Below are 25,869 nucleotides of genomic sequence, written 5' to 3'. Positions count from 1 at the left end.
ATCCACATATGGATTGACGGGGTTTGGAACCCCACCTGCATTGGCGCTGGACTTCAATTGTTCATACCAGTTGAGGTAAGGCATTTTGCATATACAGCAAAGAAAACATAACCCGAGCTACCTGATCTTTCTAAAGATCACCAAGACTGCTCAGTGTGTATCCTGAGGCCTCGGGGGCCCACCAGCTCCTCACCTGCTATCAAGCACCCATATCCAAGCAACAAGACTCACCCAACTAGCTCCACGCCTTGATAAAGGCCTGATGGTCGAAACACGTGTCAGCTTTTGCTTGTGAGCATCAACTTGGTGCTCTGTTAAAATGCTAGCAACCGGTTGCAAATAAAAACAATATTTATCAGGTAGCATAAGTTATTTTTTCTTTGCTGTACGTGCAAAACGCCTTACCTCAACTGGTATGAATAATTGAAGTCCAGGGACCAATGCAGACAGGGTTCCAAACCCTGCCAATCCATACAATTCCTACCACACGGGACACCTTGGAGCATCATCCCGTAGGAACCCCCAAAAAGGCTGCAAGACGCACTACCTCACAAATGACATTTCAAACAGACACACCCATATATAATATATATCTCTATATCATGAGGGAAGTATAATTTCTTTACTAAGACAAGGAAAAAAAGCTTATACGGTATGATTGAAGCAATATCAATATTAAGAAAATTCAGAGATGGCAAACTAACTTCTGTTGGTTTAGATGGCAATGGTAATCTGTTTTGGTGACTGACACGATTATTGGGTAATCCGCCATTAGTGAGGGCTAGTGTCACTAACGAGCAATGGAACGTATTCATTTGCTATACCTACATCCAACCGCTTTAATTTTGATCTATCTGTGGTACCCCCTCCCCCAAATTGACCAAGATCATACCCTCGCTAAAAAAATATTTTTTAAAAAACACTCTTCCGATCCTGGCCCAGACAGCATTTGCAATGTTCTCATCAAGCATGAGCCTAGGGCTGGGTGATATGGACCAAAAGTCATATTGTCATTCAGTTCAAAAATATTGAGACATAAGATATATATCTCTATATTGTTTATGTGGGTTAAATGCTCAGTTGTAAGCCACCAACTACATGTGAGATGTCACAAACACCTTTATAAGACATTGATAAAATAAAGTGCAAATACAGGGTTCCTCTTCCTGTTTGAGACGACACACAGCTGTGCAAATATCAAATGGAAATTTTACACAAAAAAAAAATGGTAGTATATGTAATGTGTGTGCATATATATCAATGTTAATGATATCATCTCATCCAATATCGATTTTGAAATATATCAATCTGTCCCCAAAACTCGATAGATTACCCAGCCCTACATGAGCCAGACTGGAGGGGTGAGTTGCTGCATCGCTTGTTTAACTCCATTAGCCATACTAATAGGAGGCAGGAAACCTAGAAACAAAGTATCATATAAAAAAAGGGGTCTAGACAAAAACCAAGTAATTACAGAATCTTGGCCGTGCTCGATGTCCCTGCAAATATTTTCGCTAGTATTGTTTCTTGAGCAAAGCAATTTGGCTACGGGAGCCCATCTTACCCCCAAGGTACCAAACGGTATTTCAAAAGGAGGGTGGGAACACTGACCAATATGCTAACACTGGTAGGACTCAGAATATGCTGAGTCCACAAGGAAACAGTACTTATGCCCAGCCCTGCAGGTAAGGGTGTATCAGTCACTTTTGCTTCCTAAAAATAGGTACATTCTCCCAAAAAATAAAAATAGGAAGCAAAAATACTCCCAACAAAAAACAGGAAACAGACACATGGGAGAAACCTGTGCACCTGTCGTCACCCGCACAGCCCCCTGGATATGTTTGGACCAGTAGAACGCATAATGCAAGAGAAAGAAACTATTATTACTGGCTGATCTGAAGAGATAAATATGTATCTTTTAATGAGCATGAATAACTAGCTGCAAAGAAATATTTAGTGCAAAAACCTTTCTGATTTACAGTTCAAATATTTGTATTCGCTTATAAAATACTCCCATTGGGAATGGGACTTACTTTTTACTCCCGAAAAAAATCATTTTACTGCCACAGGGAGCAAAATATTCCCACTATAAAATCTTATCTGGAGCACTGCCTATGCCTCATTTGTTGACTTCAGTGCAGCATTTGACATTTGCAGCGAGGGATTGTGGCAAAAGCAGTTTAGTTGAGGTATCCCATTGGGGCTACTCAAAATTATAATCTCTCTCTACTCAAACACTAAAATCGAGATTAGAACCTCCTTCAGAAGGTGTTTCTGCCAAATTATTTGACACTCGGCAAGACCTTAAACAACGCTGTATTTTAGCACTTCTTTTTAATTTGAATCCGTGGGCGAGGGGGTCTGCCTGAGGCAATGAACAGTTTGGTGCCAATCCCTTGAGAGAAGGCCCCCATAAAATAACCTGGTTAGGCTACGCAGACGACCTTGTCATACACGCAGACGACCTTGACATACTGGACGGCACACCTAGCAGGCTTCAATGTACATTTGATAAGCTCTGCTAATAGGCAAAGTTATATGGTCTAATTATTAGCACTTCCAAAACTAAAACTATGGTATTTTTTTCCAGGCAAACAGAGTTAATAAAAGATGTTTTTTAAGGCTTGGCGACTAAGTGGTGGAGCAGGCTTCTTCTCATAAATACTTTGGATTGTCAGCTGAATTGGGACATTCATTTATTAAAAAAATATTTGCAAAAGCGAACGTTGGCTGAACTATGTACTGCTGCTATATAAGAAAAATAATTTGCCCCGTCATATTATATGGTGCTGCGGTATGGGCCCAAAAGAATCCATCCAGATTGGTTCAAATGGAAAGTTATTACTTAAGAACTCTACTCAAGCTACCACTCACAATTTCTATTGAACATATCATGCTTGAGTTGCAGCTGCCTTAGCTGCCTTCCATACTTAGCTTACTGTCGATTAGTAAACAGAATTTTTACAAAAGTGATTCAGCTTCCCCAGGTACCTTTTTATATTTAAATGGGATACTAATCCAATCTGTTATTATGGGATCTAAGCACTTGTACATCAGTAAGCTACACAATGAATTGGGTATTTTATTTGAACGGATCAGCATTATTCCGGCTACATATATGTCAGCTAAACACACTCCTGTACAGAAGAAAATGATCTATAAATTGTACATTGAACAATCATTGATACATTTAGCTCACGATTATGTATCGCACTTTAATAGCCGATGTCGATCCAGTATTTATTTACTGTCCTTGCCCAGTAACTGAATTATAACCAAATCTTTGCGTACTAAGTTTAACTCTGTTGCCTCATTCGAAGTGGTGTGAGGCTGCGTAGGGATCCCTAAGAATCTTTGTTTATGTAGATTATGTGGGGGCGATCATTTAGAAACTGAAACATTTAATGTTGGAATGTGAGGCTCTATTATTGCCACAGAGAACTATGTTGTTAGCCTGTGGTAGGGATTCTATTTCACCTGATTATGCTAAATTATGGACTGGTTATTAGGATGGTAATGTGGTGGGGGAATTTATCATCTAACTGAATTGTGGGCAAGGAATGAATCCATTTTCTATGGTTTTATCTTAACATGAAAGCTGTTTTTGATTAACATATATGTCACCTGATTATGCAAATTATGGACTGCTTCTTATGATAGTAATGTAGTTGGGATTACGTAATATCTAAATTAAAAGGAGGGTGAGGACTGAATTAATTCCATTTGCCTTATTTTAATACGTATGTTGCTTTTGATTTTAATATGCAACTATTATATTTGTGGGTATTATTAGTAATGTGATATTGTAGTTGGTACAAAAAGCTATAAATAGCTGTAATGTACTAATGAATACATTATTGGAATTATAATATCCTTATGCCGTACACTTGGGGGTACAGTATAACATTCTAAAAGTGTAGTACAGGGCTTGCCCAACTGGAATGCTGGAGGAAAAAAAGAATGGCGATCTTGTTGAATTAATGGCCAGTGTTTTTCACAGGGAAATCAATGTTAGTGCTGAAGCGACTTCAATATGGCTGTGTTAATTAGTTGGACAAGGCCATCGGCCAGTAATTGGTCTCCAAATATTTGTGCGGACAGCAGCTGTTGTATCATTCGCCCTTCTTGGAATTCGGTTCTTGAAATATATGCCCCACTCTGCTGTCTCTTCCCAAGTCAAAAAGGAAGATCATCCTGCAATAATTCTGGAGTCATCCCATGACTCCATTCTCGAGTCATCCATGGCTAGTTCAGGGAGATCATCTGAAACCATCCTGAATTATGTGTGTAGGCTGAAATATTTAAATGAGATGACTAGAGTTATCACAGAAACTACTCCAGGATGAGGTCTGATTACTTAGTGATTACTTACTAAAGGATGACCCCATGACCGCTTCAGGATGGGTGGGTATTACTACGCGATGACCACGTCAAGATGGATTTCTAAACTCCGACCTGATGGGCAGAGGTTCAGAAGGCCAGCCTAGTTTCTTCGAACAGGGTAACTTTCTGGACAAGTCAATCCAATCAAGGTAGCATTGGCGGCAGTCAAGGCTAGGTCTCAGGAGGGGTGAGAGTGATCGAAGGGCCACAATGAGCACACACAGTAAACGACACCACAAATTACGCTCATTCAGGTGTATAGATCAAAAACACATACACATTTATTAAAGGCCTTTTAAATCAAACACAAGATGAAACCCCAGTAAAATTAACAATTATAACAACCAGTTCACATATATACATTAACTGTTGTCCAAAAGCAATATTAAGCAAGTATGGATCGGCAACCTGTAACAGAAAATAGTCAGACAGTGCAAATATACTTCTAGGCAATTCTTCAGGAATCACAACCCTAACTAGTAGGCTGTCCAATCCCTATGAAGTGTGGAGCCTTGTGCTCAAAAGTACGTTTAGCGCAGCATCGCTCAATCATGCGTTAATGTACAAAACGGGTCTTCTTCAAGGGACTGTGGTTTCTCAGGAAGGGTGCGAGGCGATTAAGAATAGAGTTCCACTATTCTAGAAGAGTTCCCACAAGAGGGCAGAGCGCATTCAAGGAATCGGGAATAGGGTGGTAGCTCAGGCTACCTTAAGGCAAGTGGCCCTTGGGGCCATTCGTGCGTAAAAGTCTATGGATGCGCCTGGGGACCACCGGTAAGTGATGCAAGTACTCACCGACCCTCACTCCAGTCCGGACCAAACTTTGCCAGTCTAATCCAGTTTGCTCGCAGGTTCGAGTCCAGCAGTTGTGCATCTCTCTAGCTTTCAGGGGCTGCGTTCTAGGACTTCAGTCTGTGGTCTGCTTCTGGGGAAGGGATCGGGTCAGTTCCACTGCAGTTTGTCTTAGGGCACAGGAAGGCACAGCAGCAAGGCACTCACAAAGCTTATCATCCATGGTGAAACAGGTACTGCATAGGCTCGAGCATACTCTCCTATTTCCTGACCTAGGAATGCTACGTGTACGCAAGTCGGCGGGAGAGTGCCTTCAACCAAGAGCTTACGGTTCCCAAAGTCTCAAGTCAAGACTAGAGGCAGCAGCGATTCCAGAGCAAAGGTCCCACACAAGCTGGTCAGTTCACTGGGAGGTCCAGGAACACTTCCAAAGGGGCTCGTTTGCAGGTTAAGCAGGAGGTCCCACTACTCCAAAAGGGTCGAAGCGGCCGTGCAGCCATTCGATGATCGATGAGAAACAGAGGCTCCAACAGGACAACAGCAGGGTCAGAGTGCCAAACCTTCCAGCGGGTCTCCAGCAGTTCCACAGATCGGTTTCTTTGGTTCAGGATACTTGGCTCCTTTATTAAGTTTGGCGAGAACTCAGAAGATCGACCTACAATGGGTGCAGAGTGCTTTCTCTTATCCAAAGTTTGCTTTGCGCCAAAACGAAGGGCAACCAATTGGAAATCTGCTGACATTCAACTATCCCAGACATGGACCAGTTATCTCAGCACACCAGACATCCTGGCACCCAGGATGTGTATTGGAACTAGACAGGTCCATCCCACATCCTGGACGCGCACACACAAGGCATGCAGAAGCCTGCAAAAGCCTCGGTTTGCGCTGGAACCTGCATGACCAAATAAGGAATTTCTCGGGGTCGGCTAGACCTGGGGAAGGCTAAGGGACAAAATGGCCAAAGGACAGAACAAAGGACTTCATGGCATAGCCATTTTAGGCACAGGCCACTGTCCTGGGCCAAACGCAGTAAACACAGTTTGGATCATTGAAAAGAGTCAAAATGCTTTAAAAAGGAACTGCTGCCACCAGTTCCATCATGTGCACACCTGTACATTCACCAAAAATCATTTGAGGGAGTCTAGGGCCTCAAGAATGAAAAAGAGACACCAGTGCACTGTACATTGTGCACTTATAGAAATGGCAACAAAGTGAAATACTAAGGGAAACCAAGTCTCACAGTACTGACAGTCTGAAGGGCAGGTCAGTTTCCCCTTAACGAGATGATCTAAAGCCCAGCGGAGTACAGCAGAAGGTTGGGCTCCACTGGTAAATCAGGCTAGGATGGTCAGACAAAAGCAAGAAGTTGGGGGGGGTTCACAATTGGAGGGAAAAACTACACATAAATGGAAATCTTTCTCAACAGACCCGAATGACAACTTCAGGATGGGTGGGAATTACTCCAGGATGACCCCCATGACAACTTCAGGATGGGTTGGGAATTGTGAACTATTATTGCAGACAACTTCAGGAGGCATTATTTCATATTGCTTCCAAACAATTTAGGAAAAGGATATGGATTCCTAGTGTGTAAGATTGGTGGTATTAGTATAGGGTAAGTCTAGTTAGACTTATGGATAGTGTACTGGAAAACCTCAAGGTAATTTGCAGCTGTCACTTTCCATCTTTGCCTTATTTGCTAGAGCACTCAAATGTTGTTAAATACGTTCACTGATTTAGTACTCAAAACTACAAATCCACCCAACAATTTAACAAACCAACCTGTAAACTCCCTCATTTCATTTCTCACCTCTAGCTAACAAGGCATCACACCCAATAAACTACAACAAATCACTGCACTAAAATACACACTTTCAGGGACCTAAACAGAATTCGTTAAAGGTCTACCTGCATGACCGACTGCCGATCACTTCACCCAATATCACTAGGAGCAGCTAACAATTCGACCATTCACCACACCCAAGAAAACGCTAGCTAACCCCCAACAGAAATCATAGACAATAGCACAAAAACATAAAGAAACTGACTGTGTGTTAACAAATATGCCAATATGTACCAATGAAGCATTAAGTAATCTTGTAACCTACACCGTGATACCCGAGGGTTTGGGCGTATAACTAAATATAATAAATAAAATAAATGTACCATTTACAAGTTTGCACCAACCTACAAATTCACCAGATCAACTATAATAGTTCTACACACAAGAGCACTTGCATCTTCAGTTTCACAGAGCAGCGTGTGAGCTAGAATTGCGTTGTCGATTAGTAGCAGGGGCTGACGAAGCAACCAAACTCGGTTGTGTGGATGTTCCAATTCCATAGTTTTTAAAGACTGTAATCCGAACGATTGAGCAGGTATGCAGGAACATGGAGGTGTCACTTCACTGTCCAAACAGTCATTACCGTCATACTTTAACAAGGACCCACTGTTGAGGAGACGTGGTGATAGAGTTGAGCTAGTCAAATTAGATCTGTCCAACAAAACCTTTGTAGCAGACAACAGACTGTTACTTTCTAGTCCAATATTTAGTGGTTTCTGCACAGCTACATCTTTGGGAACTGCAAAATTACACAGGGACATCTGCCAATTTACTGCTGTGTCTTTCAATTGTCCAGGTGAATTAAAGGCGGGTTCTGAGGAAGGAATGTAAGAGGAATGAAGAACACTAGCCATCCCTGCCAAAGGACTTATGTTTTCCAGCTTTTGTGACCATAATTGAACAACCATTAATATGTTTGGGAATTGTCGGTTTCCACCCATCAGCTTTTTCTATTTTTCACTGCTGTATCTTCTTGTAGTTCAAGGAACACTCCAGCGCTTCCCAGACTCCACTAGTAGCTGCTTTTTCTCCTCTGCTTTTCTTTTTAAAGTCTCAATTTGTCCCTCTGCATCACAATAGGTTTTAATTATTAATTATTTTGTCCAATATTGAGCTGTACACTGGGGTAAGTGACTCCCCTTAAGCGTGATCATATCCGTCCACTTGTTTTCATTTTGCTTATTGTTGTGCTCCTTGGCGCTTTCCCTCCCTCCCCCTGCAGCTACTCACAACTCAGTCTATCTGCACACATAACTCTGACCTGGACTACGGTCTCCGAGGACGTTCACCCCATAGCGCTTTGCCAATAAAAAAAGAGAAATCATGTAGACCCATCTATACTTTAGAGAGTTACTATAGAGGAAGGAAATGCTGTAAAAGAGTGGTGGGCATGGTCCAGCACTCGTATGTGTGAAAAAAGGAAATGCCTCTGCGTAGGGACATCAGATGTACCCTCCTCCCCCAAACATCAGATAGATGAACAAAAAATAAAAAAAACACATTGCTTACCTGCTGACTGGAAAAGCACTACTGCCTCAAAATCCTTTTCTTCACATATTTCTCTTCTACTGTCATCAAGACCCTCTCAGCCACTTACAATTAACTTCACCAGGAAATGCTAATGGCTCGAATTCCCAATCCTTTCAAATATACAGAGAGTTGTCGGAATCAAAGAAGAGCACATTAAAGAGTGCCATGAGTTGAGTTATTGCCTAAAAGAAGACATTTAAAAAAGTAAATTTTGTATGACCCAAGTATGTATGATCCAAGTATGTGTGACATGCGTCTGTACCCAAAACCATTAATTTATAGTGGGCTTGCTATGGATGTTCCTGTCTAATGTGTCCCTATTTGTAAGTGAAGCGTCTCTTGGCGCTTGGCAACTTCCTCCAAGACTTCACCCATTGTGGCGTCAACTAGTTGCATCTGCTCGCTAATAAAATTAGAGGTGGGAGTTCTGGAGACACAATACGTTCTTAACTGCAGAGCTCTTGTACCTAAAACGTTGCAGAATAATTGTGTGTGTGTCCTTTAAAAGACAAACACCGGTTTCAGTTTCTTAAATGTAAATATCGACTATAGAGAGTCCCAGCTTGCAGACAGCAACAGGCACAGGAAATTATAGGGACCGGAAATAGGATGGTATGCAGGGATATAACCTATGACTAAAGTGATCTTTACGGGGGGGGGGAACAAAAAGTAAATATTACACCTTAGCAGACAGGCCTTTGCTAATATGAGCCATGCACTATCCTCCAGAAGGATCAGAAGTCAGCCCCCCGCAAAGCATTGCTACTGTGCCATAAATTATGCACTACAGCTGAACTAGTGCAGCACTCATGAGCAGTGGAAAAATCCTGCAAAAAAGTAAACCAAGCCATGGGTAAACTTCACAGAGGCATGGTTTCTCACACATGCACCACGGCCCGATACACGTAGATAGCTTACTTAGAGGGTCAGGTGAACCTAGCTGAGGAAGGCACAGACCTATTAATGTGGGACATTGTGGGGGCATTGGAGCAGCAACAGCGTTAAAGCCAGCGAGGGGCATCCAGTAGGAGAATGTATCCCCTACTTGGCGACAGTTTGAAAGCGATCAGACTGATCGGTATAACAGTCAGTGTGTGGAACTAGAAAGGGGAAAGGAAGAATCACCCCACCCACAAAAAGGGGGCATCTGAATGCTAAACAGCTAGGGTGCCCTACCGTAGTGGTCTTCAAACTGCGGGGCCCGAAGGATGCCCAGCAGTGGGGAGCTTGAAGTATTATGGTGACTGTTTTTAATAGGAAATATAAGCATTTTAGGGTCCCGGTACCATTGTTACTCAATGGAGTGGGGGGGGGCTCAGCATAAAGGCTTGATGACCACTGCCTTAAGGGAATACAGTGACCACCCATTTTCAAATAGAAAAGCAATTAACAGCACTCCTTTCACGCCCAGGTAAAAAATCTCCCACTACCGCACCAGTCCCTGATACACAAGGCTGCTGAAAAATCCAGAAAAGCAAGAAAACAGCTCCAAGCTCCACAACATCTAACGAGAATGAACTGGTCCCAACATTAGAGGCAAAAAAGAAAAATACCATCACCATAAAATGCATTAACCATAGATCATCATAAACAATGATCAGTGATCACTAGCCCTGGCAAGCTTTCAATAAATAAGTTATAAAGTTTACAGACAAACTAACTGCCGAGGTGCAATGGTTGAAAAGCAAACCGTATTGAAGGGGCAAAAAGAACCCTTGGGGAACCTCATCAACCCATATAGAGAATGCGACATACGTATAACTAGAACATGCATGAATCCAGAGTCCCTGAAACGTACATTTGTATATATTAAATCATGTAGCGGTTTCAATACTTGGCAGTTTGTGCAAAAAACATGATTGTACTGAAACTGGAAAGCGCATATTGACAGTGTCCCATTATGCTTCCCATGATTGAACGAAATGTGGGACCTTATGTCCACAACTTGCCTTCTCTTAGTGAGAGGGCTTTTTGGATTTGGTGTCTGAACACAGACAACAAGAGTCTGCAGTTGGCCCTCTATCGTGTGTGGATATCATTTGAACAGCTGGTGGAGTCTTACCTAGAATCTTCATGGGAAGGGTTATTTCTGCCGGTGAGGTCTGTTCAGGAAATTCAGCTGGCATGTGTGGGATTGTATTGGCAGGATGATTCTCCCTCTCAACTGGATGGCGATTTGAAATTCCAACTCGGCCTGTCTGCACGTTCACTTCCATGCCTGGAATTTCTTGATTGATTAAACTATGTATGAATTTCTGCACCCTTGAAATTTTGAATTCTGAATCTTATTCTAGATCCGATCTATTTTTATACCCTAAGCAGCAAGAGTTTTGATTCTTGAATCTGAAACTTTGAATTCAACTATTTTAATTCTCTGTATATTGTATTATTATTATTGTGTTTTTGTTTTCCTTTATGTGTAAAGTCTTGGCATCACATTAAAGTATAAATAAAAATTACAATACAGAATGACAGTTTTTGCATGCCAGACAATTTCCTTTTTATGGGGGTGGGGGGTGGGTCAGCTTACCAGAACATCTTTAGGGGTGCTTTGACCTTGAAAACAGAGTACCTTTCCTGTACACTTTTCACACTACACAAATCTCAAACTGATGCAAATGGGGGAGGAACGGGGTGCTGGTGGTGGGTCGAGACTCTCCTTTAATGTAAATTCAGTTGCTGGACAATTAATGGGTGCCACTTTTTTTTTTGGCTGATGTTCAATGACTTACGTGAACGCAATGATCAGGTTGCGAGCAATGTTAAGAGAAATACATAGATGGGGGCACCCGTCCACTGTTGGTTAGAGGAGTCTTTTTCCTACCTTCTAAATGAGAGCTTGAATTGCCATATCTTTAACCATTCTATGTGCGCAGAATCACAACAGCAAATCTAATTTGGAGCTTTTGTAAAGTAAAGCCCAAAGCACCCTGTTCCACCAGAAGCAGGAAGGCAGGAATCAAAGAGTGCATTCACCAGGGCATTTCAACCATCCCCGGCCTGAGACTACACCTGGCGGTGTGTGCAGCACAACCCGTACCACACAGCGACTCAAACAGTCTGCCACAGCCTTCATGCCAGCCAAAAATAAAAAATAAAAATTGCTTTGCCACTTGGCACCCTGCTTCAGAATTAAGCAATAGTGAAGATGCTGCAAAAGTCCCACACGCTTCCCACTTGCCACACATCAACAATCTCCACTCAAGGGAAATCTATGCCAGCGGGCCTCTGTGCACCTGCATGCAGCTATTTGGGCAACGTATTGAAAATTATAAGCATAGCGCCACTGTGCCCTTTATATACAATAGACACATTATCACAGGGGCTACGTGACACTGCAATGTTCTTAAGTAGACATCCGAGTCAAATCTTGAGTATTGATGGCCCTGTGCGACTCTTTCCTTCACAGCAAAGCACTAGAATGATTTGCTCGTACCCACTGAAGGTGCAGTCATGTGTACGAGTTGTGTATGCACCATACACATAGCAACGTCGTACACAAGGGCACAGCAAGCACGTGGATAATTTATTTTATTTTTTAGATTTGTAAAGCGCCCAAGGGCATCAGCGCGCTGTTGCAACCAGTTACATTTAAACATCATGAGGAGAGATGAGAATGACGAGGGTGTCCCGTATGAGGGTAGGGCTATTAGGAGAACGGTGCCAGCAAGATAGCAATTAGGTTTTTCGCCTTTAAAAAAATGTATACATGTTCTTGATAACATGATAGTCACTCTACAGCAGTGGTCTTGGTCTTCAAACATTTTTTGTCCCGAACCTCCCTAAAAAAAAAAAACGAAAAAAAAAATAGATTAGAGGGCAAATATTTGTAAACACAGCTTTCAGAATTTTTTATTACAGAAGACTTGACTAAAAGTACTGTTGGATATTTATTTCCTACAGTAACATTGGACATGTAACAATTTGTTCAAGAACAACAACTTTGGGATTACCATCAATGCCGTCACTTGCAAGTTGGACTTGTGTGAAGGGTGGGCCTGTCTTTTAGCAGCCAGCTTGGGTTCTTCCAGCTTTGACCGATATTTAGTCTTTAGGGCTGCAAGTGCTGAGAATACAATTTCTAGGTGCTGAAAGGCAACAGTACATTGACTGCATATTTAGATAAAGTTGGAAACTTTGCCTTTTGTCAACATCCACCCAAAGACAATTATTTGAATTGGCTCTCCAGTAGGTGGTCACTATGAAGCTCCATTAGTTTCTCTTGGAGGTGTATTGGGAGGTGGGCCCCTGCGTCTGCTAGGAAAAGCTGACCCACCCAGTCACTGATGTTACAATTGTCCTCTAGAAAGCACGCAAGACTGGTTCTGAGATGGTTTCCTATTAGTTCAGCAACACATGAAAGAGCATACTCTGTCTCAACAGCATCTGCTGATAATGGAAACACATCGGTAATGCCAACATCAACCCTCCTCCTCAAAAGCTCCAGCTTCTTCTTGAATGCCGATTTCTGCATTCATAGCCAATGATGTGGTTGCTATGCCTTGCGGTGAGAGGTTTAGAAAATGCAGCTTTTCAAAGATGTCTCCATACTAAGCTAACAGTACAAGCCAGCTTGAATCACACAGAGGCTCTTTTGTCTGATGTAAACCCAGGAGAAAGTGTTTCACTTTGTTTCTGTGTTCTTAAACACAATTTAAAACCTTTCCCCCGGAGACCCACGTGACCCCGTGTGAAACAACAAGGCATCATGTTCAGCTCCCATTTATGCACATAATGTGGCATACAGACGGGCTATTGTGGGGTGCATCTTAATAAAATGTACAATCTTTACAACATAAGTCAGCACCTTAGAGTTCATTCCCCATATTGCACACAGGCAAACGCAGTGTATCCACAATATATGTGGTGCTACTGCCAACACTTTTGCTTTTAACTCAGCTCTAGCACCACACATTGAGGGAGCACCATCCGTGCAAATACCAACACATGCCTCCCCCTCTAGGCAGTGGGAACTTAGGAAGCAGTTAATGTCAAAGACTACAGATGCCGTTGCTCTGCCAAGAATTGATTTACAAAAGAAGAAATCCTTCAAAACTTACTTTTGCATTGCAGTACCTCTCATAAGTATTGAAAAATGCTTCTTTTGAAAGGTCAGTGGCCTGATCCAACTGTAGGGCAAACAGACTGTTTCAAGAGGGATATCAATTCTGTACTGATATCAGAGGACAGGTCAGTGATGCAGCGGAAAATAGTGTACGAGATAGGGATACTTTTGCATTTCTCTGATGCACCGTCACCAAGCATTACCCGGTTGACAGCGAGAATTGTTGGCAGAATTACTTTCTCAGCATCTGTAAATGGCTCTTTGTTTTGGCCCAGAAAATGTGATAAGAAGCTTCCAAAGTATTTGCAGGTACTGTGGCCACATTTTTAAACAGTGTCCTTTTGCTTTTTTTATGACTTTCAGCTGCCGTAAAAGAAATCCCTGGTCAGTTTTGCTAAATCGGCATGTTTTCTTTTCAAATGACGCCCTAATTGTGTTGGTGTCAGGATGTCACACCACAAACCACACACTGCGGCTTAACTTCCTCAGCAACTGTGATCCATGTGAACCCAAAGTCCAAATAAGAGACATCATATTTACGTGTTTTTGCATTTTTGTCCGTTTCCACCTCTCCTTCTGCTTTTGGTTTGAGATTCCGACCATCTTTGGGCACTAGGAAACGATATTCTGTGATATTTCTGCATTTTAAAGCCCGAAACAGAAAAAGAGATTTTCTGCGCCAGTTTTTGTGTTGGCTTTCAAATGCGGAAATATCACATACTGCCCATCTCCTTCCCCCACCTGCCCGTTCACTCGTTAATCAGGGGTTTAACCCCCCTGAAGGCCCAATTTCCCCAACCCTCCACCCCCCCATGAACACACGCAGCCTCCCCACACATACTCACAGACACACACACATACAGTCCAAAACTAACCTCTGCCGCCTGCGACGACTCTGCTGGGGCTCACAGAGCACGTCAGCCCCTGCACGCACTCGTGTGCAGCAGGGGTTTGGCTAGTAGGATAGTTCGATTTAGAAAGACCACTCTGTGTGGTCACAGAGCAGTCTTTCTAAATCGACCCCCCCCCCCCAATCAGTATGAGCTTAGAGCCCTGTGGATAACATGCATGTAATGGATGGGAGTGCAGAATAACTCCGGCATCATATAATCGAACCAACTCAGGAAGATGGCAATGTTTGCCGTTTTAATATCAATTATCTAAAACAGGGAGTTACAACGGACGTTCGCTCAGTTATATATTAATAATTCATCAGAGATGACATCATACAACGTGGCAAATGTGAAAAACCTAGAAGGGGTTGTGATATGTTCAAGGGGGACATCTAAGTATACTTTCTATAAGGGGTGGGATTGTCATTGGATATCCATCAGGTGGACAATTTAAGCCTACCTCTAAAACATGTAATCTTCAACACTATTAAGTACATGGTAGATCATTGGCTCTCAAACTATAAGGCCCTTCGTTATATGGCCCTCTACAATTGGTTGGCACGCTCGTGCCAGGTCTGGAACATTCAGTTCACTTAGCAGCACGTAAGCTCAGACCCAGGTGCCAGGAGGTGGACTTGATTTTACCTCCCCACCAAATTAGCCCAACGTCTCTCATCACCCATGCCTTCTGCCATGAAGATGGTCTTTGAACTTGGCCTTGCAGAGTATTCTTGTCTCTGAATATAAGGGAGTGCGAGCAAGTACTATCGTAATTCTCGAACTCCATGCCCAACTCTATTTCCACCTTTAGCCCACATGACGGGAGACCACGATTTGGACTATTTTGCAGCTTTTATTTTTTGCACCTTAACAAGGGATGATTCAGCTTCTTACGTACAATGCCTTTGAGAATAGATAACTAGTGTTGTGCTTTAACTTTGGTACTAGGCTAGACAGCCTCGCCATTCGTATCCTCGGTCTCAGCTCATTCTTTGCTGCAACACAGTTCTCGGCCTTCCCTCTACATGGGTCCGGGCTTACTAAATTAATGACACGGATGTCCAGTTTCTATACAATGGCGGCTCCACCTGCAGTCTATTCACTACGTATATCTAGCTTCTAAGATCTACTTGCGTTGCTGCATTTGTAGAGTTATTGAACGGCTCACATTTTCTGCAGTGCGTCACACACATGCAATCTTCTTTTCGCACATTTCTTAACTTCGTCATCGGTTTCTATAGGGTTCATGCATTCTCTTCAGTCAGTCTTCTTAGTGTGTTACGCTCATCTCTTAGGACGTCACCAGCTCCTCTTTTGCTCTTTTTCACATTCCTTCAGGGAGTTCCTCCCTCAGATTGTTGTCGCTTCGGGACTACATCTGATGAATCTCAGTGGGCATCTTCTTTCGAATATCCGCTGCAGAATTGTCACACACGCAGGTGTCAAGCATGGCACAATCTCAGGCTTCCAACATGCAGGAGGTAGAGGGGTGAGATTTCCTGCAGAGGCATTCACCTGCTCCTCTACATGTCGCCCCCCCCGCCCTGGTTGAGCCATCAACAACCTCTTCAATGGTCTCTGCATCTTGATATTTTCTCTTGAATCAGTGCTTCTTTGGAGTCCAGGTCTTCAATCACCCCCCCTCAGGCTGTCCGCTGATTTAACATGTTCCTCCACACTCGAGGTCATATAGTTGCACTGTCCATTCGGATTAAAATAGACCAATCATCCTAAACAAGATTCTTTGGATACAGGAACTTTGTTCCTTCAGGTGCTACGATGCTGGACTCTGTTTATTTTCTAACATCTTCATGAGTCACTTTCTTGGGTCTAAACACTGATTCAACATCGATCATGATCTTCATTCCTACCGTCTTCTTTGATGTCTTCTTACATTGGGCAATTATCTTAATCACACAGAATCCAAACATCACCATGATCAATAGTGCTCCAAGAAACGAAGATGTTTGCCATCCACTGCGGGATCCATGAGAATATGGAAGCAAACCAACTCTCATCTATAATGTCCTCAGTTTAGTTGTCCATCTGATCATGGAGATTTGTCAACAGCGTTATGGCCCCTGTCAAGGTCCCATTTTGTCATCATGAAAAAGGTATGAACGTGTAACATGCCCCATTTTGGCGAAAACTCCTCCTTCCATCGCTGATCATGTCAAGGACATATCTGTTCTGGAGGGTCATCCGTCGTATGGCCCTCAGCTCTTTGATAGCATTGAATGGTATTGATCGTCTGCAAGAGCTCGCATCTGGTAATTTGCAACCATTGGCATTGGCCATCGTCTGGATCCCAGGCATTAAGATAGTTATAAATATTGAAGCAGTCTTTCTGAACAAACTGTGCTCATAAAGAATGGGCTCGCATGCTTCAATTGACTTGGCTGAAAAGTAATTCTCTCTTCGAAGCCGATTGACAAATTCAAGCGCTTTTCTCTTTCTTAAAACAAGCATCTACTTTTGTAAATTCTCCACTATTCTGATCACTCTGAGGAATTACTAATGCTGGAACATGGATATGCAAAAAGGAACACAATCCTCCCCAATCGGCCCTGGGCCCAAAAGCCCAATATCGATCCATCAGAACAGATGTCCCCATTCCCATCCCGGAAACGTCAACTGTAGTTAAATCCTTTGCCGTCTCCCACATGATTCTTTCTTTTTCTTCGGAAGCACAATGTCGCATTCGCCAATGGGAATCACAACCATGGGAATCACAACCATAGGACCCGATTCATCTTCTATCAATGTCAACAGTTTGCCATGCTTAGCCCATGACCTCAAACACTCACTGTTCACCTCCTGCACCTCTTGTACATTTGCTGGCTTCAGTAGATGAGCTGCACAGGACATCAGTCCTTCTTCCCATCCTTTCTTGGATTTCACTCGACCATAGACTAAATCTTGAGTTTGTTTCCAACATCCAGCTACTTCTATTTTGTCAGGGCAACTCAATTCTCTTCATCTCTTTAATGATCACCTCTTCCTGACCTGCTGCATGATACACAAGCATCTTGTTCTTCCATTCAGGTTCCTTTTCCATCTGTGTAGTCTTCATTATAATCATCCTGGTAGTGAAACAACAATTTCGATCTTCATCGCAAAGTGGCCCGCCCTCCCTGGATTTTGTCCTCTGGTCATGCATGCTGCAAGATGAACAAGGGATATGGCATGTTTTCTGAAACTTCTTTGGAGACGAAAGTTCACACTATATTCATGGCATAGGGTATGAGAGCGCAGACGTAGCTACTCTCCTTAGATGTTCTCTCTCAATCTCACTCTCATGTGCTGATTCCATGTTATTACCCGTGTGCTGCATTATAAAGATAAGTATTTATCCTCTCATTATCTTAATCTGCATTTCTTCTATGTCTCACAAAGTCAGTGTTTGTATAATACTTATGAAGAAAATCAAACGCAGTTCTCATAGTACGGAGAATCATAGGAACCTCTACCTCAGTTGAAGTAAGCAAATCAATCAAAAGCAGTTCCCGTAGTGGGGGACCCATAGTTGCCTCTACCTCAGTGGGAGTACTATTATGATAGATACTGTGAAAGAGGAGAGAAACAAAAAACAAAAAAAAATAATAAATCGTGTAGGCATATAATATGCACCAAAACATTGTCATCCACGTTTTTGTGCCATCCTGGTAATCGTGGCACTTGCTCATTCTCTAGAACTGTGCCCGATACTATATATTTCTAATTTTTAATACAATCCTCAATTACTTTCTACTTCTAACTGTAAAATGTGCTCAACAATTGCAATTAGGAGCCTCCTTATCACACTGCCATTCTTAGGATCCTGTAAAAAAAAGTGTGAATATCAACGTCTCTTCTGACAAAAGCAGGATAAGCTTGAAGTATAAATATAAAAACAGCAAGTACAAGCCGAGGCACATCACTGTCAATACCATATGCCTCATTGCTTAGAACAGATATGTACCACAAAATGATGCTGGATACTGATCTAGTTTCCAATTCATGATCAAAAACAGTCGTTTAGGCATAACTAGTTCATTTTTCAAAATTCCTGTGAGATTCTCAGCAAGTCTTTGCACTCCTGCTAAAATATCTATAAAGCAGTTTCCGTTCAAATCACAGTCCAAATACAAAATCTGCATTTGCAGCTGGTCCTTTTATTGTCCTCCATCATCGAGTCTGCACATGCTGCGAAAGTTCTTTTTCTTCTTGCCTTGCTTCTGGATCAGCAACGGTGGGGGCCTGGTCTCACCTTTATAGGCGTTCACGTCATTCAGGTAAAGCCAAGCTCGTCTCCCTTGGACCTTCACAGCTGAAGAGGTTATATTTTCAATGCAAAAGGGGCCATTAAAACATGGCTCATGCCACTTTCGGGTGAGGTTCTTTATGAGGATTAGATCATCAACATAGAACTTAAGGTGTTGATAAAAGTTCAGCTGAGTTGGTTGTTGAATTACCTTGATCCGTGTTCTGAGACCGTCCCCCCTGGCGCTTCACTTGATCTGAAATTAGATGCTAAAGGTCATACATGTCAAATAGTCATTCAATTCATCACCTAAGATTTTAGCTAGACTATGGGCATCACTTCTACTCCTAGACGGAGGTGTAAGAGGCGTGCTTATTTGCCGCACTGTCACTAGCTTGTGAGGGGTGAGGTGATGGTCTGAGCCAGGCTGATTCTGAAGGGCATATAAAGCTAAGGGTATGCACTATAGACATACCTTCTTCAAAGTCAATTTAATCTTGGCTATCCTTTCTTTATGGAGACCATTGAGTCTGTCACATATCCCATTCGCTTGCAGGTGATAAGCAGAAGAAAATATGTTAAAGAGAATCCCTATTTGTTCAAATAGCTCATTAACCAAATGTAGCCCATTGTCGACACACACACACACACAACACACAACACACACAGTGTGTACATGAACCTGCCTCAAACCAGCTAGAGAAGGGATACACCACCACTAATAGATACCAATATCCTTTACAAACCTGCAGTATATCATAGTCAATATGTAAATGCTGAAATTAACCATTTGGTCGAGGTATCACCCTTCGTTCTTAGTGTATGCCCAGCAGTAAACTTTTGACGCACAATGCAGTTTACCATAAAGAGTGCAACCGGCTTCAATAAATTCGTAATGAACCAGTTTTCCACAATCATTGCAGCAAGACTCTAGTTAAATGTGCGGGTGTAACGCTCACCTCGTATCCACAGGGACGTCACTCAGCCTGTTCTGACCTCTTACGACCTCGAACCCTTCCCTGGAGGCTATTCGACTGGAGACTGGGCCTGAAACACAGGATTGGTAGAGTTTAACTCCCTATTGTCGGTGTACTTGAACCCCTTCTTCCCCAGGGTCCAACCCTTCCCTTTGATACACAGCTCACCTTGTTTTCTGGGATAGTGTGCTCTCCGTCCTGCCTTCAGCGCAGGGGCGCGTTGATTGATGCGGGCTTGTTGCTGCCCAGTTACTTCACTGGCAAGAGTCCGACAGGTAAGCATAATGAGTCTTTTGAACAGTTCTCTAACTTCGTTCCTTTCCTTCCTTAGATGATGGCCGGCGTCCGGGGATGGCGGCGTGCTGCCGAGATGAGTAGCGCTGAAGGTGAGTGAGAGCGTGATGCGCGATGCACCCCTTTCGTATTTGCATTGAACTGAGTTCTTTTTCTGTGTCTTTTAGGTGCCGCAACATTTTCAGCGTGGATGCCAGTTATGAAGCACAAATGCAGTGGGCAGGCACAGTATGCGGCGCCTCTAGATGTTTCCACGCTAACCTGGAGTGTCTTTTCCCTCTTGCAGATGGATGAGAAGTTCCGGAGACAGAGTTCCCCCAGAGCGGCTGGAATTCAGGTAAGCGTTTGAAGCTGGTACAGTATTTAAAAATAAGCGAAGATTTGCAGAATGCTTACTAATGCCTTTTTTCTATTCTTTTTCCTAGGAAGCGGCGTGCCGGGATGGGAATGACACCGCTGAAGATGCCCGCAGAACAGAAGGAGCGATGACTGATGGGCAGAAGCGCTGCAAGGTAAGGCTGTTCCTAACGGTGTTCTTGTTCTTGCAGGAGCTGAGCACAGAAGAAAGATGCAGGCCTACTGGAGACCGATCCAAACACGGCGAGTGTCACGCTGCAGGTGCAGAAAACGCAGAGCATGTTTCTCAGCCTCGGTGTGGCTTAAAAAGACTCTGGGTATCCAATGTGCCGCTGGGCTGAACCACACCCAAAAGACTAGACCGCACATGCAGTTCTGGGAACCGAAATATGTGGGGGCATCCATCTTGTCCCCATCAATGCACTACAAGCCTAATCCCCAATGTTATCCTTTGGGAGCGAGTGAGTATGTTGCCACAAGCGCCAAGGCTGACTCCAAGTGGGTCTTGGAGGGATGGAGAGGCCCTTGAACCATGTAGGTGATTGTGGCCTGGCTCCAGCCTGACATCTTGGAGGGCTGGGGACATGAGGGGCAGGAATCATGACAGCGGGGTAATGCAGCTGTTCAAGCGCTACCTTTAATAACGCTACTTGCATCACCTGCTTTCCAGTGCCATCTGGTCGCCATAATGCTTTTGTAGGGCATTAAGAACACCCACTTTGTTTCCATAATTCCTGCTCTTCTTGCGGTGCACTCCCTTGAATCTCCATTAGTTGGGTTATCGACAATTAATTAACACTTCTTGCAAATTCCATGGCTCTAACTACTTTCTCCTTAATATTCTCAGTATCAAAACTTGAACTATCTGGGGAACATGCAACCCTTTTGGCTTCAAAAATGCATTCGATGCAGATTTTTTAAATGGAAAAAAGTTGATGCAAATGCATCCCGATGCCAAGAATTTGATGCAATGACCATAAACCGATAAAATCTGTTAGCTCAGTGTGAGATGCATTTATAAAACCATATGGCCACTGGGAGTTGTAGTGCCTTGATAAGCCTATCCAATAAGGAGTGCCGTCCACACGGAGGTAGTCCCTGCTTTTCCAACGCACTAACCCTGCGTGTACGGTTGATGTCACGTAGGCAGAGTCACTGTACACAGTCCCTTCCGAGCACAACAATAAGTGCCACCAATTCTGCCGCTTGCGCTGAAAGATGAGACGGTAGCCTTGCACTTGCTACAACTTCAAATTCTCCATTTAATCTGCGTCTTATTACCGCTGCGCCTGAATGCCTTACCCTACTAGTGTGATACATTTTTGAAGAACCGTCAATAAAGAGAATTTCCCCTCCTGCTAAAGGATTTTCCTTCACACTGGGTATATCATCATAAAATTTAACCTAATTAGCACATGATCGCCTTCTCCTACTGGCTCAGCTTTAAAACGGGTCAGGGTTCACTATTTTACATCTTACAATCTCAATCGTTGGATTCAAAATCATTACCTCATAAGCTGAAGCTCCATGGGATGTCAATGTGCCTTTGGGTTTCTCTAAAATGGCAAACAGAGCATGCTCCATGAAGAGAATCATAGAGCAGCCCATCACAATACTTGTAGACTTCCCAATCGCGAACGTGGTGGCTGCCAATGACTGTTCGCAATTAAAGTGTTCGCAGGTAACTGGGTCTAAAATCCTACTGTAATACACCAAAGGCTTGTACCCGAACGTAGTTCTCTGTGTAAGCACTGCTGTCATGACCGTCACATTTGTGTGCAAAAAAAGAAAATTCTACTGCATAATTATGAATTCCTAAAACAGGGGCTGTACACAAATTGCTTTTTTCAGCTCCTCAAACCCTTCCTCCATTTCCTCAGTCCATTCTATTTTTACTCAAACCACTTGTGCTTTCTTTAAGCTTGCAAAAGGGGTCTCAAGTATGAACTGTAATCAAACACCCAGGCTCTAACATAGTTGCATAATCCCAAAAACTGTTGCATATGCTTCACTGTACTACGATTACCATGAAATATCAAGCTTCCACTGGGATACTGCACAGCATCGTCGCCAGATTAGGAACTAAGGGAAACTCTGCATCTACAATCTGGTTAATTGGGCTCCTATCTTGTAATTGGGCTCATATCTTGTATAAATTTCCACAACCCCGCTTTCGTTTTTTTGATCGGATACACCGCAGTGTTACACACGATTCTGATGGCACCAGAATCCCTGGTTTCATCAGTACCGAGTTGGTCTGAAATAACAGCCTCTCGAGACATGGGGTACCGTCTTGCTCGAGGTAAAATCGCTCCCGGCTTCAACTGCCATGATTCCCTTCAGTAACCCTACATCATAAGGGCCTGTGGTCCAAAGGACACTTGGCACGTTCTCCAAGTCTTCATGGGAAAAAAAATAAATAAAATGCTGGACGCTGCCACATTATCACCATTTGCTGTGGGACTTCCCCTCTTCTCTATCCTTATCCAGTATGTGATTCTCATAAAGAACACCACTTCATCTGTTCGTTCTTCCCTAAACCGGTCATCAGTCAGTCTGCACCCTTCCTCGAGTGACATTACTTTTCTCCATGGTCTACCCTGATCGCCTACTCCTTTGAGCATTGCCATTTCCCGTTGTACTATGGCTGCTTCTAATTCTATAGGGATTGCCTGCTCCCCCCACTCTTTGTCCATAGGTATTCGTGGTCTGAACAAAAACCCATCAGGTATCCTCACAATTGTTCCCACTATGCCAGGTAGCCATGTTAATAGAATGCTTACACCATACAGAAATATCTCTGGATCTACTGCAACACCTCGCAGAGCCACTTGCCCAGAGAAAGAAAATCACGTTTAAATAGTATATTCTTGTAATGGCGCAGACTATTCATTGTTCAGTGAATAAAATTGTCATGTTAAGTGGTCATCAAATCTCTTCCCAAAACGTTAACCGGCGTCGGTCGTGAATACAACAATTGAACAGACATGTCACATTCTCCTATAGAGACTGGTAATTCATTAGTAAAAGGAACTCGACTTGTAGCTCTCGAGAAACCTTGAGCATTCATGGCAATTCCCCGACATTGGATAATTCCGGTCTCATGCCCTGTATGAATCTCCATGATCCTCCCTTTGATTTTATGATAGGATAGCACAATGATTCTGACGACACCAGAATACCTGGTTTCATATAAAAAAATTTAAAAAAAAAATGGCTTCAGCTTTTTATTTTGACTTCCCCCATCTCCTTTAATAATCCAACATCATAAGGGCCTGTAGTCCATAGGAAACCTGACACCTTGTCCAAGTCTTCCTCAAAATGCTGGCCGCTGCCATATTATTGCCATTCGCTGTGGGATCTCCCTTTTCTCTATTCTTATCCATAGGTGATGCTCATAAAGAACACTAGTTCATCGTCTGTTGGGTCATCTCTAAACATGTCAGTCAGTAATGTCAGTCAACCTGTACCCTTCTTCGATAGCCATCACTGTCCTCCATAGTTTACCCTCGTCATCCGTTCCTTCGAGCATCGCCATTTCCCTTCATAATATGCTTGCTTCTAATACTAGAGGGATAGTCTGTCCCCCCTCCACCTCTTTGTGCATAGGTATCTGTGGTCTGAACAAGAAAACATCAGGTATCCTCACCGTCTTTCCCACAAAGCCAGGTAACCATGTTAATAGAATGTTCACCCCATACATAAAAACCTCTGGCTCTACTGCAATGCCTTGCAGAGCCACTTGCCCTGCGAACGTCAGTATATTCTCCCACATTCATGTAGTGTGTTCCTCATGCAGTGTATTCCAGGAATGGAACACACTATGCCTTCAGCAGTAAATGAAATAGTCATACTGAGTTTTGTCATTAAATCTCTTCCCAAAATACTGGTGTCTGTCGTGAATACAACAATGGAACAGGCAGGTCACATTCTCCTATAGAGACTGATAATTCATTAGTAAAAAGGAACCCTTGAGCATTCATGGCAATTCCCCGACATTGGATATTTTCCCTCTCATATACACAAACGAATAGCCCCAGTTTCTACTAGAAAAGAAAAACATTTGCCTCCTATCGTCACATCGACCCTTGGTTCCTCTTGGGGGTGGTGGAGGGGCTGGTGTCACAGATAGTACTGAACACATCAGATCATCCTGTGAGCTGTCCTATTGTGGGTACAGGATCATCCCAGTCCCTGTGAAAGGATTTCCTCCTACCACTAGTGACACCTATTCTGGGTGTCAGCACTTGTCCTGTGTTTGCATACTGCTGCATCTGCATAGGGGCCTGTTGGGACTGCCCTCATGGTGGATTCATTTGCACTCGCTCCTGTTGCTGTACTCGCAGCACCTGCATCGGATACAATGTGTGATCTTGGGCGAACTCTTCCCTCGTTTGTGTGCTATATGGTGTAGGATAAGCTGTGGCCCTCTTGAAAATTGGCCATTCTGTACATTCCTTTGGCTCCCACATATGCGTGCAATGTGCCCTATCATCCCACAAGTCCAACATACTGAGGGTGCTCAGCTGACAAGTCCCCCTTGGTTAAATCCTCCCTGGGTACTCGGATTCTCATTCTGTGCATTCCGAAACCCACCTCGATTATTTTAGAATCCTCCTCTTTCTTTATAGGCGATACCTCTGCCTCGTGGCACGAACCTGTATCCACCTTGATCCATCAGGCACTGATTATTCGCCTGAGATGTATCCACTGCTTCCTGCATTCCCAAACCTTCTCCACTTGTCAATACTGCCCCTTTATGGCAAATTTGGACAATTTCTTCTGACCTAGCTTGGCTTCTCGATTTTCCTAGTCTCATCTTTCTTCTCATTTTCTCTTGCAATAGCCGACAGTGATGCACTATCGTCGGCTGTATGTCAGCCCACTGTTTTGCTTCCATTCCCACTTGGTTTCTTCATCTGCCTCTGCATTGGCTCAGGCAACCCCTGGCATAAAATGTGGTAAAATAAGGCCAGTTTTTCCCACAGCTCTCAAGTTTAAAATTGCCATCTCTCTTGAATACCCCGAACGTAAGCAATAGGGTCTTCTTCTTACGTGTAATAATTGCACCCATATCTGATGTGTCAGGATACTGTACCCTGAGAGCCCTCCACACATCTGCTCTATTAAGCAGCGCTCTGTCATGCATTGCATTGTGTGCAGTCACATCCTGTTCTCCTCCATATGTCATCATCTCTTCCCCCTACCCACCCCCCTCCCCCCAAGAATAGCTGCCAGAAGACTGTCCCCTATGGCCAGCGTGTTTCCTCCTGTCATTTTTTCTAACTCGTACATCCATTTCCTAGCACCTGAAGTCAAACTTGGGAGCTTACTTCTTAAATTATCCTGGTCCATCTGCGGCCATGGAATATACTGTGGTCTTGCTCCCCTTTGTCCAATAAGGGAAACTGCGTAAACCCCAACCCACAGTCAGCTCCCATTGTTAGTCTATCCACGTCAGGGACGATCGTCCCTGACTGCATTCTTGACTG

At 43.3% G+C, this 25,869-nt stretch overlaps 1 long non-coding RNA gene across 1 annotated transcript in view; it reads right to left on the bottom strand.

Moving 5' to 3' along the window:
• Window positions 1-4,640: 4,640 nt before the first annotated feature.
• The window catches only part of LOC138473057 (uncharacterized), a 29,890-nt gene continuing 8,661 nt past the window's right edge, over window positions 4,641-25,869 (bottom strand). The window contains exon 4 of the long non-coding RNA XR_011268717.1: window positions 4,641-12,330. This is a non-coding gene — a long non-coding RNA (uncharacterized lncRNA). The remainder of the gene's footprint in view (window positions 12,331-25,869) is intronic.

Source organism: Ambystoma mexicanum, chromosome 8, assembly GCF_040938575.1.
Source record: "Ambystoma mexicanum isolate Mex_15411 chromosome 8, UKY_AmexF1_1, whole genome shotgun sequence".
Classification (NCBI taxonomy): Eukaryota; Metazoa; Chordata; class Amphibia; order Caudata; family Ambystomatidae; genus Ambystoma; species Ambystoma mexicanum.
This window is presented reverse-complemented; position numbering and strand designations above follow the sequence as displayed.